Source organism: Dasypus novemcinctus, chromosome 5 (genome assembly GCF_030445035.2).
Source record: "Dasypus novemcinctus isolate mDasNov1 chromosome 5, mDasNov1.1.hap2, whole genome shotgun sequence".
Taxonomy (NCBI): domain Eukaryota; kingdom Metazoa; phylum Chordata; class Mammalia; order Cingulata; family Dasypodidae; genus Dasypus; species Dasypus novemcinctus.
Window position 1 is genome coordinate 23,833,988 of NC_080677.1, and position 14,756 is coordinate 23,848,743.

Genomic DNA, 14,756 nt, shown 5'->3' on the forward strand with positions numbered 1-14,756 from the left:
GCCTTTCTATACAGTTTAAATGGACTTTTTCTATCCCATACGAAACAATTTACCTTTTAGTAGAAGAGCTTAACCCACTAACATTTATTGTTGCCATTTACATATTTCATCTTAAGTCTATCCTATTCTTTTGTGATTTCTGATTTTCATACTTTCTTGAGTTTCTCTCATTTTCATTTGTTTTCCAATAGAGAATACATTTTCTTTTTATCATCCTTAGTATATATTTCATTTTAAATTCCAATAGCTATTACCATTAAGGTGTTCAAAAGCATTACTTGTTTTCAAAAGAGTAAGGACAGTTTGAACTTTGTCAACAGATAACCTGTGTGGATTTCTTTTGACTCTATTCTTTAACCACCACTGATGGTTGATGCCTGTTCTCAGTTCTCTGGTTGGTAGGTGGGTTGAGGTCCACAGTTTTCAATCCAGTTTCCAGAATGCCTTTGCATTCTTTCCTGCCTACATCATAATGCTCTGGGCCAATGCACTATAGAAAGGCCACAGCTCCAAGAGTGCATGGCTCCCAAGATTTTTCCCCTTTTCACTCCAGCCATACCTATTTCTGTCATCTCCCAGAATGACATGGGCTATGGGCATTCTGGTTTCTTGTTTTCTCATATGATGGAGGAAGGGATTGGTTGGGGAGACAGTTCTAGCTGATTCATGGGTCAACAGTCATATGGAAAGAGGAAGGTGAACATAAGGTGGGTTTGCCCAGAAACACAGGATCTCTGAACCTGGTGTGACCCTTCAGAGACGTCCAGAGTCAAGCAATGGATGTGGATCACCCGGGGAAGGAAGCTTGACCTTGGGTAAGGTATGTCTCTTCCGCTGAGGAAGGATTCAGCTGAGGGCTGTGTTCTGGCAGAAGTCCCAGCAGCTGGGGTAAGGCTGCTTCAGTCCTGAAGAGGGATCTGAACAGTGCACTACAATATCCACCTCTAAGTCATTTCATTATATAATTTTTGCATATTTTCTTTCTCCCTGCCGGACTATATGTTTCACAAAAGCAGAATCTGTGTCTGTCTCATTCAATGTACATCCCCAGTTCCCAGCACAATTTCTAATGGGCTCTTAATAAACAGTTGAATGGGTGGATAAGTGAGTGAATGAATGGTGAGAGGAGAAAGACAACTGTAAAGGGAGAGGAATCTCCTACCCATCTCATGTAAGAAAGATGTTATTAAAAGGAAGAAAACTATTAAAGGATCCTCAAACCCACAAAAATGACAAATTATAGACTGTGAGTAATTCCCTGCATTCTCTTTGAAGAATATTTATGACCTCGAATCCAAAGAGGGACATGAAATATAGTTGCTTGGTGCAGTGATTCCTAGTCTCCTGAGGGTTGCAACATACTATCATGATTTCTCAATCTATCTCCCATCTAACTGAACCCAACAATGTTGGGTTTGTGTGTGTTGGGGGGCTATTAGAGTAAATTAAAATAAATTCATTTTTTATACTTATATATATATACATACATATGCTATTGAGATATTTGGAAATGCCTTGAAGTCTCCAGAATTTCAGGCTGTAGGAGGCTGTCCTAGAATGTTCATCAGACAAGCCTGTAGAGAAGGCCTTGTTTGGCTGAACTGTCTTTTTTTTTTTTTAAAGATTTATTTTATTTATTTCTCTCCCCTTTCCCGCCCCCCCCCCCCCCCGGGTTGTCTATTCTCTGTGTCCATTTGCTGTGTGTTCTTCTTTTTGTCTGTTTCTGTTGTTGTTAGCGGCACGGGAATCTATGTTTCTTTTTGTTGTGTCATCTTGCTGTGTCAGCTCTCCATGTGGGTGGCACCATTCCTGGGCAGGCTGCACTTTCTTTCACGCTGGGCGGCTCTCCTTACGGGGCGCACTCCTTGCGCGTGGGGCTCCCCTGTGTGGCACGGCACTCCTTGCGTGCATCAGCACTGTGCATGGGCCAGCTCCACACGGGTCACGGAGGCCCGGGGTTTGAACCGTAGAACTCCCATGTGGTAGAAGGATGCCCTAACCACTGGGCCAAGTCTGCTTCCCTGAACTGTCTTTTATCCAATAAGCAGAGCTGCCCCCTCTACCTGTGAGAGTCTCTGGTATATTCAGTGGGCACTGAGACCTAGTTCCAGACACATTCGTCTCTTGCTGTGTCTAATTCCTAGGCCCAGCCCTTCTCCCTCCAAAGATTAACTCATTGAGCAAAGCAAAAAGAGCCTGTAAAACCGATAAAGATGGCAAAAGTTCAGGGAGATTCCCACCATGGCTGGAGGATGCTCAGAGCAAGTCTCGGCAGATTGCAGGTGCCCTGCCAGCTGGGTGACCTGATCTGTGAAATGCAGTGTCCCACTCTGACCTTCGGCAGCAGCAGAATCATTCTGTGTCCTCCCCCACGGAGAAAAATGGATGCAACTGGTTTTCTGACCTTGGAATGTTCTCATCACAGACTATTTTTCAGGCACTGTCCTTCCCTGGTTCATGTTAAAATGTCAGATCCACAGATGTCCATATCAAAGAGACCATTTCTGCCTCACACTACCCTGGGGCCCCTGACCTTCTAGAAGGAAAGACACCATTGTGTTTCGAATCTCTAAAAAAGTGTTATATTTAATCCTCACGCAGTTTTATGGGTAGATATATTCATCTCCATTTTATTCAGGAGGATGCTAAAGTAAAGAAAGGTCCAGTGGCTTACCCAAGGCTCCTAGCCAATCAGTGGCAAAGCTGGGATTTTTTGTTGTTGTTGTCATTTATTCAGCTATTCTTTATTGGGCACCCACTTTGTATCAGATCAGTCTGATGGTCTCTTTGGAACAGCCTTCAGCAACTACACCACCACCTGCCTCCATGTGTAGATATTGGCAGCTGGGCATCTCCAGCCTGAGACCTGGAATGTCGGCCCATAGTATTGCCTGAATTTCTGGTGAGTGGCCTTCTGGGCAATAAAAGCTTCTCAGGCGGAAGCAGACGTGCCTCAAGCGACTGGTCTCCCATCTACCAGGGTATTGAACTCTGGACCTCCTGGTGAAGGCAAGCTGACCTGCGCGCCGAGGTGGCCCATGCAGAATGCCGGCCTGTGCAGGAGTGCTGGCCCACGGGGAGAGCTGGTGCAGCAAGATGACACAACAAAAAGAGACACAGAGGAGAGACAATAAGAAACAAAGCAGACCAGGGAGCTGAGGTGGTGCAAGAGAATGATTGCCTCTCTCCCCCTCCAGAAGGTCCCAGGATTGGTTCCCAGAGCCGCCTAGTGAGAAAACAAGCAGACGCAGAAGAACACACAGCGAATGGGCACAGAGAGCAGGCAATGGGAGGGGAAGGGGGAAATAAATAAATATAAAAAACAACAACAACAACAAAAAACACCTTCTCAGGACTCTACCACCCTCTGACTTTCCAAGTTACTTGGGAATAATAATCATAATAATGGTTAATACACATTGATCATTTAGCCTTCTAAATACAGTTCTAAACAACTTAATTCTCAGCACAACCTTATGAAGTTTGAACTATTATTACCTGCTCTTGAGAAATGAAGAGAATGGCACTATTTAAAAATTCAAAAAACACCCCAAAAATCAGAAAACTCCAAGTATTAGAGAGGATGTGGAGAAGTATTAATAGGTGCACTAGGAACACTCATTCTCTGCTTATGAGAATGTAATATGGTGCAGCAGTTGTGGAAAACAGTTTGGCACTTTCTCAGAAAGCTAAATATAGAATTGCCATATGATCCAGCAATACCACTGCTAGGTATATACTCAAAAGAATGGAAAGCCAGGGACTCAAACAGATATTTGCACACTGACATACATAGTTGCATTATTCACAATTGCCAAAATATGGAAACAACCCAAGTGTCCATCAAAGGATAAATGGGTACACAAAAACGTAGTATATGCATATGATGGAATATTATTCAGCAGTAAGAAGAAATGAAGTCCTGATGCATGTGACAACATGGATGAAACTTGAGGACAGTATATTGAGTGAAATAAGCCAGAAACAAAAGGACAAATATTGTGTGATCTCACTAATATGAACTAATTATAATAGGCAAACTCAGGAGGTTAAAATCTAGAGTATAGGTTACCAGGAGATAGAATAAGAGTAGAGAATAACGCACTGATGCTTAATTTGTGCAGAGTATTTAATTGGGTTGATTGTGAATGTTTGAAAATTGTGAGTGTAATTAACAGCGCTGAACTGTGTGTATGTCACTGGAAGGAAAGCTAGAGGATGAAACATGGGCTGGTATAACATAGTGAACCCTGTTGTGGACAGTTACTGGTTAATAGTACAAATATAAGAATATTCTTTCATGAACTAGAAAAAGTGTACATCACTATTACAAGGTGTTAATAATAGAGTGGTATACAGGAAAAATACACTTAATGCAAACCATGGACTAAATAAGTAACAGTAATATTTGAATATTCGTCCATCAATTGAAACAAAGGTACCACACCAATGTTAAGTGTCAATAATTGGGGCTTGTATAGAATGTGGAGTTTTTCATTTTGGAACAATGAAAATGTTCTAAAATGGATTCTGATGATGAATGAACAACTCTGTAATTATACCGAGAGTCATTGCTTGTACACTTTGGAAGGGTTCTATGGTATGTAACTGTATCTCAATAAAATCAGGTGCTCTTGTAGAGTGCACAGTCTGCCCAACCATTCACAGCAGCCCCTCCTGGGTGTTCGCTCTCAGGCAGCCTGTACAGCAAGTAAAAATACAGTCCTCCACAAATGGATTTATTGTATTAACTGGATCAGTAAGGAGATGGAGCTACACCATGTTAAATATTTACAGTTATCAGAGACAAGACAGCACAAAGCACTGAACCAAGATAAGAATACAGTTTTAAAATATTTACAATGGACACATCTTGCTCCTTCTAATTCTTCTCTTTGGCTGAGTGTTTTAGGTCTCTGATCTCTTCATTGTATTTTTCTTTCCAGGTCTCCTATAGTTTTGAAAATGTCTGATAGAGCCTTGTGGTGAAATCTGAAGAGGAGACATTTGGGGGATTTATATTCATGTGTTTCCAAATAAGAGCACCTTTCTCACTGTTTAAGCTGATGCTTGCATTTCCTGTATATGACTGAAGCAAGTTTGTGGGCAGTTCTATGTATGGTCCTACCTTGAACAGGACCAGTTGAAGGAAATGGCATTTACTAAATCTGTGTGTAACCAAGAAAACAGCTTTGCATTGGTTTTCTGACCATTTGAAGTTATTTTTGACACCAGGGTTAACGTGTCCTAGGATTGGACTAATTTATGATTCCTTTCATTAATTCAGCTCTAAAACTTTACACATAATTATACTCTGAAGAACCCTTCGTGGTGTGCGATTTCATTCTTGGTTCTTTGAAAGATTCCACTGTTTTCTTTTTAGCTCAAGAAACAGCCAATGATCAAAAACAATGGAATTTCAACCTGCAGGTTCTATGTTAGCCACATGAAGAAGAGAAAAGTGATGGAAAAAACAAGAAAGGAAGGGAAATCAGGCCCTTTGGTTGTCAGAGAGTGCAAAAGAAGCTTCAATGGTGAAACGCTTGGCATTTCACAGTCCCTCCAGCATTTGGGATGGGGTTCCAGAGAATTGTCTGGGGATCACAGGCATTTTATTTGATGGGTGCCATATTTGACCTTGAAGCAGCGTCCTAGGATCTCGTTTTGTCCTTGCTGCCTGGCGGCATGTGTCCCAGGCCTCAGAAGGCTTGGACTCCAAGTATGAAGCCGTGCACGTTTCTGGTGTGTATTTATATCGAGGCGGCTGTGTTGCCAAGGAGCTCTGAGGGAAAGCAGAGAGGAGATAACTTCTAATCCACCTTTCTGTGATAAAGCGGCGTAAAGTGAAGAGACGCAGGGCTCCCTCCTCTGGGCTGGCATTGCCCTGGAAGGGGTGGGGCCACAGATGTTTCAGTAACCCCAGCAGGCACTGGGGTGAGTTTTTGCATTGGAAAATGCTCCTGACTACACACATCAGATACAACTAAACTCTATGCAGCAAATAGAGAAGACCAGAAAGGAAGAAGGGGAGAACCAAAGCAAAGCGTAATTTGTAGACAAGGCAATTTGAGGGACCATTCCAAGAGATTTGGAGAGCTAGGGAATTAGAATCTGGGAATGTTGGAACCAGAAGGGAACCAACAGGGCACTGGGACTTTAAAAAGAGAGAGTCCCTTGTCCAAGATCACAGAGGGGACTGGTGGCAGAGGGGCTGCAGAGCCCAGAGCTCTTTGCCCCACCCCCATAGATTCAGTGAGCTCCTAAACAGGAAGGAAGCCCTTGCCCCACCAACCCAACCGGGCTTGTTGTCTGGAGGATTCTATCCCAGTGGGCATCAGTGGATGGGAAGAAGAGTCCAGGGCTCTGCGGAGAGATGATTCTGAGAGACAGGGGAGGGGGCAGTCCATCCAATGCATGTAGTTGTTATGAAGATGGAATGTGGTGAAGTGGACACAGTCATGTAAAGTGATGCCAGCCAGACCTGGCCTCACACCCTTGGCCTCTCCTTGCATGAACTTGGGCCACTCCATTAAGTTTTGGAGGCCTCGGTGTTCTCATCTTTAAAGTAGGGATATGGATGCCTTTACAGACTTCTTAAGAGGCTCACATAAGAAAACAGACATGAAAACTCCATGTGATAAAACAGGCTGACATCTGAGAGTTTTGATTTTGGAGGACTTGGCCTTCAGTGATCCTTCACTAATGAGTGTCATGCACTAACAGCCGGTCATTTCACATCCTCACCATCCCTATCCTTTTCTATTTCCCCCAGACAATTTCTCTGACTCAGTCATAGCCTGAGGCAGAAAGATGGACATGGGCTGCAGGCTTATTACAATAGAATTGACTCATGAGAGTAGATGCGCCTGTGCTCCCCCCCGCAGGTGCTGGCACAGGTACGCAGAGGGGATGCCTCCAGGCAGAGCCTTCCAGAAGAGGCCTTCCTGACTGGAACCAAAACAGACCACCCTTTAAGAACAGTAGCAGAAGTCCCAAGCCTTTGCCTTGTGGGTACAAAAATCCCCTGAGACAGAAAGGTCTTTTCACAAGGAATTTTAACAAACAACAGTGGAATAGGAAAAAAAAAAAAAAAAGCATAACACGGAAGTTAGGTTTTAAAGACATAAGACCTAAAAAAAAGTAGCATCTGGCTCTGGAATTGAGTTCAGCATCCCAGCATCTAGAATTGTCTCTCAGTACTGCTGGGGGCCTGGTGGACTTGGAAGGTACTGGGTTGGGTTAAATAACCTAATGAGCAGGCCCCAAAAACCAAAACTATCCTCCAAAGACTCTGAAGAGGTTTTGTGTTTTATTTAGCATGGAGGATATTTTCTGCTAGTTCTGGCCACACTACGCCCTGAGGCGCTCTGGGTTCTGGAATCTGTAGGATTCCCCTGGCTCAACTGACCGATGGCCAAGATGGACAATGGTGGTAGCAGTACAGTGCCCCTGGTCTGTGGACATCAGCAGAACCTTCCCTTGAGCAGGCAGACCATGGAGCCCATCCCTAGGGTCCCCTGAGTGGCCCAAGACCCTGGTGGGTAGTGGGAGTTGAAACTTGGCCATCAGGTATACATGAGCTGAAAGGAACTCTTGTTCTCTGAGCACAAACATTACCATTTAGGAAGAATGCATTCCCATATGTAGCCCCTTGCCTAAACACCCCTATCCTCAAGCCCTATCAAGTTCCACCTCTCCCGTGAACCTATGGCAACCAACAAATATTTCATGAGTGCCTACTGTGTGCCCACAAGGGTTTTTTATTTATGTTGACCTGTTCTAAAGGTGAGTGGAGACCGTGGTTTGGGTTGGTTTCCATAGTCAAGGGCAGTACAGGCAGGGCAGGAGAACCAGAGTACCTAGGAGCATTAAGAACAGGAGTTCAAGGGGTGATTGGGGGACAGGGTATGGGAGGCCCCCATTCCCCCACCACCTAGAGAAGGACTGATAAGACAAGGCAACTTGAAGATCAGGACCACAGCCTGGCTCCAGTGCAGGATTACCACGTCCATGGGGGATTAGAACGTTGGGCAAGAAGCCAGGGCAGGAGGAGCCCTGTCATATATGGTCCATCTTTGGGAAGCTCTAAGAAGATGCAGTGGTAAAATAGATGCTCAACAGAGAGATTGAGAGGTGAGGAATTTTCTTGCTTGTTTGTCTGTTTTTTTATTTATTAGTCATATTATTGAAATAAAGAAAATGCTCTAGTAATGATTGAAGTGATGAACACACAACTATGTGATTATAGCAGATACCATTGATCGTACACTTTGGATGAATTGTATGGTTATTAAAATGTATCAGTAAGATTGATTTGTTAAAAAAAAGAAAAGGAAAAAAAAAAAGATGCTCAGAGCTCTTCCCAGAAATGGGCAATCTAGGCCTAGGGTAGCAGGACTGGTCTCCCCTGGGAATGCTCCCGAAGCAGGACACAGCTGGTCTACAAGTGGAAGCATCGGGACCTGCAGTCACAAGGGTAATGTCTGAGTCCCTTCTCTTGGCCTTTGGAAACCCCATCCTCTTCCAGGTACAGCTCAAGATCACCCCCTAAAAACAAAGTTCCCTTAGTCTCTCCAAACTACCTATTTCTCTTGTTTTCCTAAAGAGCTTTCCCTCTATCCCATTCATTTTGGCCCAGAAGAATATCTTGCTTTATTTCTTCTTTCTACCCATTTGGGCTGAAGCTGCTCATTGGTGGGCCAGCATCCCCTCCCAGATCATGTTATCGGAGACAAACACAGGCAGCTACTAACTATTACCCTCATTATAAGCACATGTTGCACCTCACACTTCACTCCAGAGTTACTCCACACGAAGTAAAGTTCTTCCCAGCTCCTCACCGCCACTGACAAAACAATGAGGGCCCCTTGGGGCCTAGTTGACTTCAGACTCCTGCTCAATGGGGGCTGCCCAACTAAGAGGCCCACAGGCCCATCAGCCAGGAAATGCGCTGGTCTGGACTGTTGCAGGCAGGAGACCAGTGGGAGCCTTGCTCTTATTTGAGAAGATACTTCCAAATTGACTCATTTGGAGAAATAAAGTTTGCCTAAGGACTTTTTCAAAGTCAAAAGGGATGGGACAGAATTGAGGACAATAAAAAAAGGAGATTCTTCTTGGTAATATTGCTTATGATTGACATTTTCCTTTCCTCTGGATTCGTCCTTGACTTTGCATTTGTCCTAAGAGTGACACTCTGCCAGCCAAACATTGTCACCTGCTGGGACACCCACTCAGGGCTCCTTGGCCCTGTCTGCAAAATCTCTCTCTCCCCCATCCTCGTCTCCCATCCCCCCTTCTCCAAACTCAGAGCCTTTGTTGACGTTGACAGCACATCCCTGGGCCATCATTCATCCTGCCCATGGCAAACTTTGGAGAAAATAAAAAACCCTGCTCCCCTAATCTCATTAGAAGGGCTGCAAATTGAATTTAGCCCCTCTCAGTGTCCCCTCAGCTGGCTGTCATTAGGAGCAGAGGCCGGGCCTTGGCTGAGACCCAAAGACCAGCTAACTGAATTTGAGATGCTGTGGTCTTGACAGGCCAAGGGAGGTAATTGAAGAGCCGTGGGGCTCCGGGTAACACTGCAGGAGGGTAGTACACTGGGGAGCCAAAGCCCCCATCTGCATTGGTGTCGGGGGCACTAAAGAGTCACCCGCTGGGCTTCCAGGGGTCGGGTTATTGATAAAGAGATCATTCCCAGTGGAAGGAAGGGGAGCAATAGCGAGGCTGCATTTGGTTATGATGCAAAGTGGGTGTCAGAGGTGGGCGGGGGGGAGACTGTAGCACGTGAGTATCAGCAAATCACCCAAAGTTAGAAATAAATTTGCAGCAAGTGTTGTCTAATAGAAGGAAAAGACTGGTGAGATTTAGAGATGAACCACGGTATATAAGGGACAGAAATACAGAGTTCTGAATTGTGGGTGTTATCTTTATGTGCACACAAATTTTAATTTTTAATTCCTGCATCATTTTAGCTTGATTTTTTTCACCTCAACACTAAGCCCCAAGCATTGGGGCCTTTTTTCTGTGATTGAAAAATAATGCTTTTGTGGAAAAGAAACATGTATAAAAAGGCTGCATCCATGTAATCAAATATTTCACAGAGGAGGGGACTTGATGCTAGTTCATGTGGAAGACAGAGACTGCTTTGGATTTCAGAGGCTTCTGTAGTTCCAAGGTCCTTTGTAACTATCTCAATGAGGCTGAAAATTCTGTGAAATCCTGTTTTAGAGAGAAGGAAACTGGTTTTTATTAATCGGCATGGCGTTAAGTATGTTTTATACGTTGTCTCAGTCTTCAGGCAATAGGACAAGGTATGTATTATTATTGCCAGTATCTTTACCGGCGTCGTTTCCCAGCTGCTAAAGCAAATACCATACAAGGAGCTGCTTAACAACAGGGATTTATTGCCTCATGGACTGGAGGTGAGAAGCCCTGCTTCTTCCTGGGGTTGTTATCTTCCGGCTGGCCAGTGATCCTTGGGGTTCTTTGGCTTTTCCGTCACCTGGCAATGCACATGGCGGCATATTCTCCTTTCTCATCTGAGTTCTGCTGATTCTACCTTCTGGCTGCTCCCAGGGCTTCTCCTTCTTTGCCCAATTTTCTTTACTTATAAGGACTTCAACTGTATTGAATTCAGGCCCACCATCATTCAGTTTGGGCACACCCTAAATTATTATGTCCAAAAGCATTCACAGCTTAGGACCAGGGATTGGGACATACACATGTGTGAAGATGTGGGGAACATGATTCCATCCCCAACACTCACTTTACTGAGGATAATTAGTCTCTTGCCCAAGGGTATAGGGCCAGTGTGTTTTGGGACTTGGATTTGAACCTCGGATTTCCTGGCTCCAATACTGCCAGAAGCCTCCCTGGCTTAGGATAATGGTGGTTCTTTCACCTTGTGTCATTTCCCAAAACACTCCACTGTGATGGAGCATGTTACTCATAGGCAATGTGGTTGGGAGCACAGGCTGTGGGGGCAGAATTGGGACACATTTCCAAAGCTATCTGTTCCCTTCCTGGATAATAATAGGACTTGCCTCATTGCTTTACTGTAAGGATTAAATGAGTTAATACATATCCGGAGTGCATTGCATGGTACCTGGCACATTGTAAGCGCTTGCTACACAAGCTACAATGGTAGCGCAATGAAGAATGTCTATCCGTGTGCACACCTAACGGCCTAAATTTGAGAGGTCGACTCCAAAATGTTAAACCACGACATCATCAGGTCCCTGTTTCCCTCACCTGACATTCTTAAATTTAGGGTCAGGATGCCTCAGGCTTACATGTAGGGAACTTACTCACAGCTGCAATTTCTAGGGAAAAGTAAAAGTTGAACTTCAGGTTTTTCCTATGTGGAGTATACTCATGTTGTTTTTTCCCCTCCAGGCTGCATTCTGTAAATTGGTCCAGGAAGAGCTGTCGCTGCAGGCCTTCCCATACCCATTCCATCAGGTGCTCACAAAGCACCAGGCATATGACAGATTTGACCTCATTTAATGCCCACTTTTACTTATTCTCTTGCAGACAGGTGTCATTCCCTTTTTTTAGATGAGAAAAGTACATCTAATTAATGCTTCCCTCACTCCATGCTTCCTACAGCATTCATAGCAGTTTTCATAGGTTGTATTAAAAACGGCACAGACTATTAAAGTATGGATTTAGCTACATTTGACAAAAATAGATCACTACAGGTCTCCCTGTCTGTCACTCTATGTCCCAGTGGTGCTAGGTTTCAGTTTCTGTGAGCATTTATTGAACACTTACTCTGTACCCAGATTTGGCTTGACAAACTTTTCCATATCCTCTAGTTTAAATTGCCCATCAGTTTTATAAAAGAGGCCCTTGTGATCTCTACTTTGTAGATGGAAAGGTGGTTTCAAAAAAGTTCAGTTTTCTAGGATTACACAATTACTATACGGCAGATCTGGGATTTGAACCAGGCCTCACTGGCTAACTCCTTCTCTAGAAAGGTCTCATCATACATTATGGCCTGAGCAATATGAAGGCCCTTTATTTTGGCCCCTCTGGGAACCCACTTCCACTTCCAATAGGACAAAGTTAGCACAAGAAATGAAACCTGAGCTTGGCCTAGTGAAATTTATTTATTTGTGGATGGAGAACTCAGCTACAGAGATCACCTAAGCAGTTTGTCCTGTGTGAGCCAGGATTATGTTCAAATTCTTAATCTAGTCCCTTGCATGGCCCCCTCACCTCCAACTGCCAGCCCCCACAACCTTGTTCCTTAGGGGCCTGACCAGCTTGGAATTTTGGGCAGCCTCAGGTTGTGAGGTCAATTTCTCCTGTGCAGAAAGAGCTCCCTTTAGTGCTGGCTCCTTCTCTTAATCAGGTCCTGGAAAAGTCCATGGGTGGATTCACACTCCAGTGGGGTTTCAAGACTGTGACTCACAGCCTGACAGAGATTAGGGAGTCACCCTCTTTCAAGGAGCTGAAATGTCTGAGGAAGGGAATTGGCAGAGCTAACAGGTAATCCCACGGCTCCCTGGGTAGCTTCCAAAGCCCTGCATGCCACCTTGTAGTTGACCCAGGTACTTACAAATCAGCCTCCCCTTGATTTGACTTTTCTGAGAAAACTAAGAAGACCTAACTCCTTGTATTTAAAAATTGTTGAGAATTCTCAGAGGGGGGCAGTCCAGCTGCTACATCCCCAAACCAATATAACTATGAACCCGGGTTACGGCTCTTTTCCTTACGGTTGATAGTTAAAACTGTTCAAGTGAGAAGGGACTTTTGAAAGAATGTGGCCCAACCCCCTCACTTCATAAAAGGGAGCGGGGAGTCAGAGCAAGTCTGAGGGTAAGACCATACGGTAGAACATAGTGATTATGGGCTCAAGAGTCAAACTGCCTGGGTCCAAGTCCTAATCCTGCCCCTTACTAGCTGTGTGATGCTAGGCGAGGTAGTTCATCTGCCCTGGACCTTGGTCTCCCTGTCTGTATTTGGGAATGGATTAGAGATGGCTGAAATGCTCTGATACTTTTCCTGTCAAGAGATACCATCTCTTTCCCCTCCCCTGAGACCTGAGCTGGCGTATGACTGCTTGACCAACAATGTCTGGTGAAGTCTTGCTGCGCCAGTTCCAGGCCTGATCTTCAAGGAGACTTTCAGCTTCTGCCTTTGTTCTCTTGGGCTCTGAACTGCCACCAAAGAGGTCTGAGTCCCCTGAGACGGCCATTCTGTGAGGAAACCCAAGCTGGTCACTTGAGGAGGGTTTGAGAGAGAGAGAGACCCAGTCAGGGTCCAGCTGTACAAGCTCCCAACCCTCTGAGTCATCCCAACTGAGGGCCCAGGTAATTTGGAGCAGAGATGAACCATCACCATGTGCTTTGTGCAAATTCCTAATCCTGAGATATAATAACAGTGAATTGCTGATTTGAGCCACTAAGAGTAGTTAGTTACACAGCAGTAGATAACCAGAACAGTGCCTCTCAGAAATTAAAGGAGTTGATATACCTGAGAGATGCTTAGGACAGTGCCTGGTATAGTCAGGAACCAGTAAATAATATATTAACTCAACAAAGGCTTATTAAATATCAAGTTGTTCTCCACCCCATAGTAGCTGGGAGGGACACAGTGGCGAATGTGACCACATGTCATTTCTCTGTGACTGGGAAAAGTAGAAGTCTCCAGCCTCTTACTGCTCTGCTACATGGAAAGTAGGTCTCTGGGCAGGCTGGAGGGGTTAAGCTCATGCATGTTGTCCCATCGCTCCTGATGAAAATTCAGCTGCTATCGATTCAGGCAAGCAAGGATGCCCTTCCCAGGTCAGAAGAGAAACCCAAACCATTGTTGAGTAAATACAGTATTCTGCTCACTACATCAATTACGCTGACCCCAGGGGCTCTTGGAGTTCCCTGCTCCCCCATTTGCAATGACAGCTGCCATGCTAATGAATCCACATTGACATGATAATTAAACCATTACACAAAGTGGGGTTTCCCAGGCGCCTGCAGCTTTAGCAGGGGAGCTGGGGGTGGTCACTGCCTAGATGAGCCTGGGGGTTGTTCCAGGGCCACAGTGTGACGTGCAGTCTCAGGTTCATTCCCAGATTCGCCCCCCACCCCCCACCCAGGGCAACTGGGCTGGGGGCACTGCGTCTGCTACCTCCGTGCTGGCTGTTGGGGTGAGGCAGGAAGCTTCCGTGAGGGCCACTGGCTTACTGCTGTTCTCCGATAGCTTTCTCTTGATCCTTGGAAATCCTTAACTATATGCAGCCTGAAAGGATCCCCTCCCCACCTTTTCTGTAGGGAGTAGAGAACCAGGTCAACTCCTGACTGATTCAGACCTTCCTCTCTAGAAGGCTTAGAGACATCCAAGGAAGTGTTCAGCCAATGGGGATGGCAAAAGCCAAGGAGCCTTCCCTTCCAGCACTGAGGAACGAGAAATCACCCTGAGTTTCCTCCCTCCTCACGAACCCTAGGAAATGACTCTTTATGTAAGGAGATGATCACAAACAGCAGAAAACTCTGGCTTCTTGAGGCAACCTCACAGTTTACCATAAATCATATAGAAACTCCAATCAGTCACAATCCCCTTTACAGGACCACAGATTTGGGAGTCTGGACTGCGATCATATCTCTACTCTGCTACTTATTAACTGTGTGATCTTGGGCAAATCAACTGGACTTTCTGAGCCTCCATTTCCTCAGCTATAAAATGGGCTCATCACAACTGCCTTGCCCAACGGTGCTTGGGATTAAATGAGGCAGTTCGTATAAAAAAGTCCAAGA

The 14,756-nt window shown here is 45.0% G+C and overlaps 1 long non-coding RNA gene across 1 annotated transcript; it reads left to right on the forward strand.

Moving 5' to 3' along the window:
* The first annotated feature begins 575 nt into the window (after positions 1–575).
* LOC139438920 (uncharacterized) lies at positions 576–5,327 on the forward strand. The gene is made up of 2 exons (XR_011648750.1): positions 576–820; positions 4,947–5,327. It is a non-coding gene; the product is annotated as an uncharacterized lncRNA (long non-coding RNA).
* Positions 5,328–14,756: the final 9,429 nt, after the last annotated feature.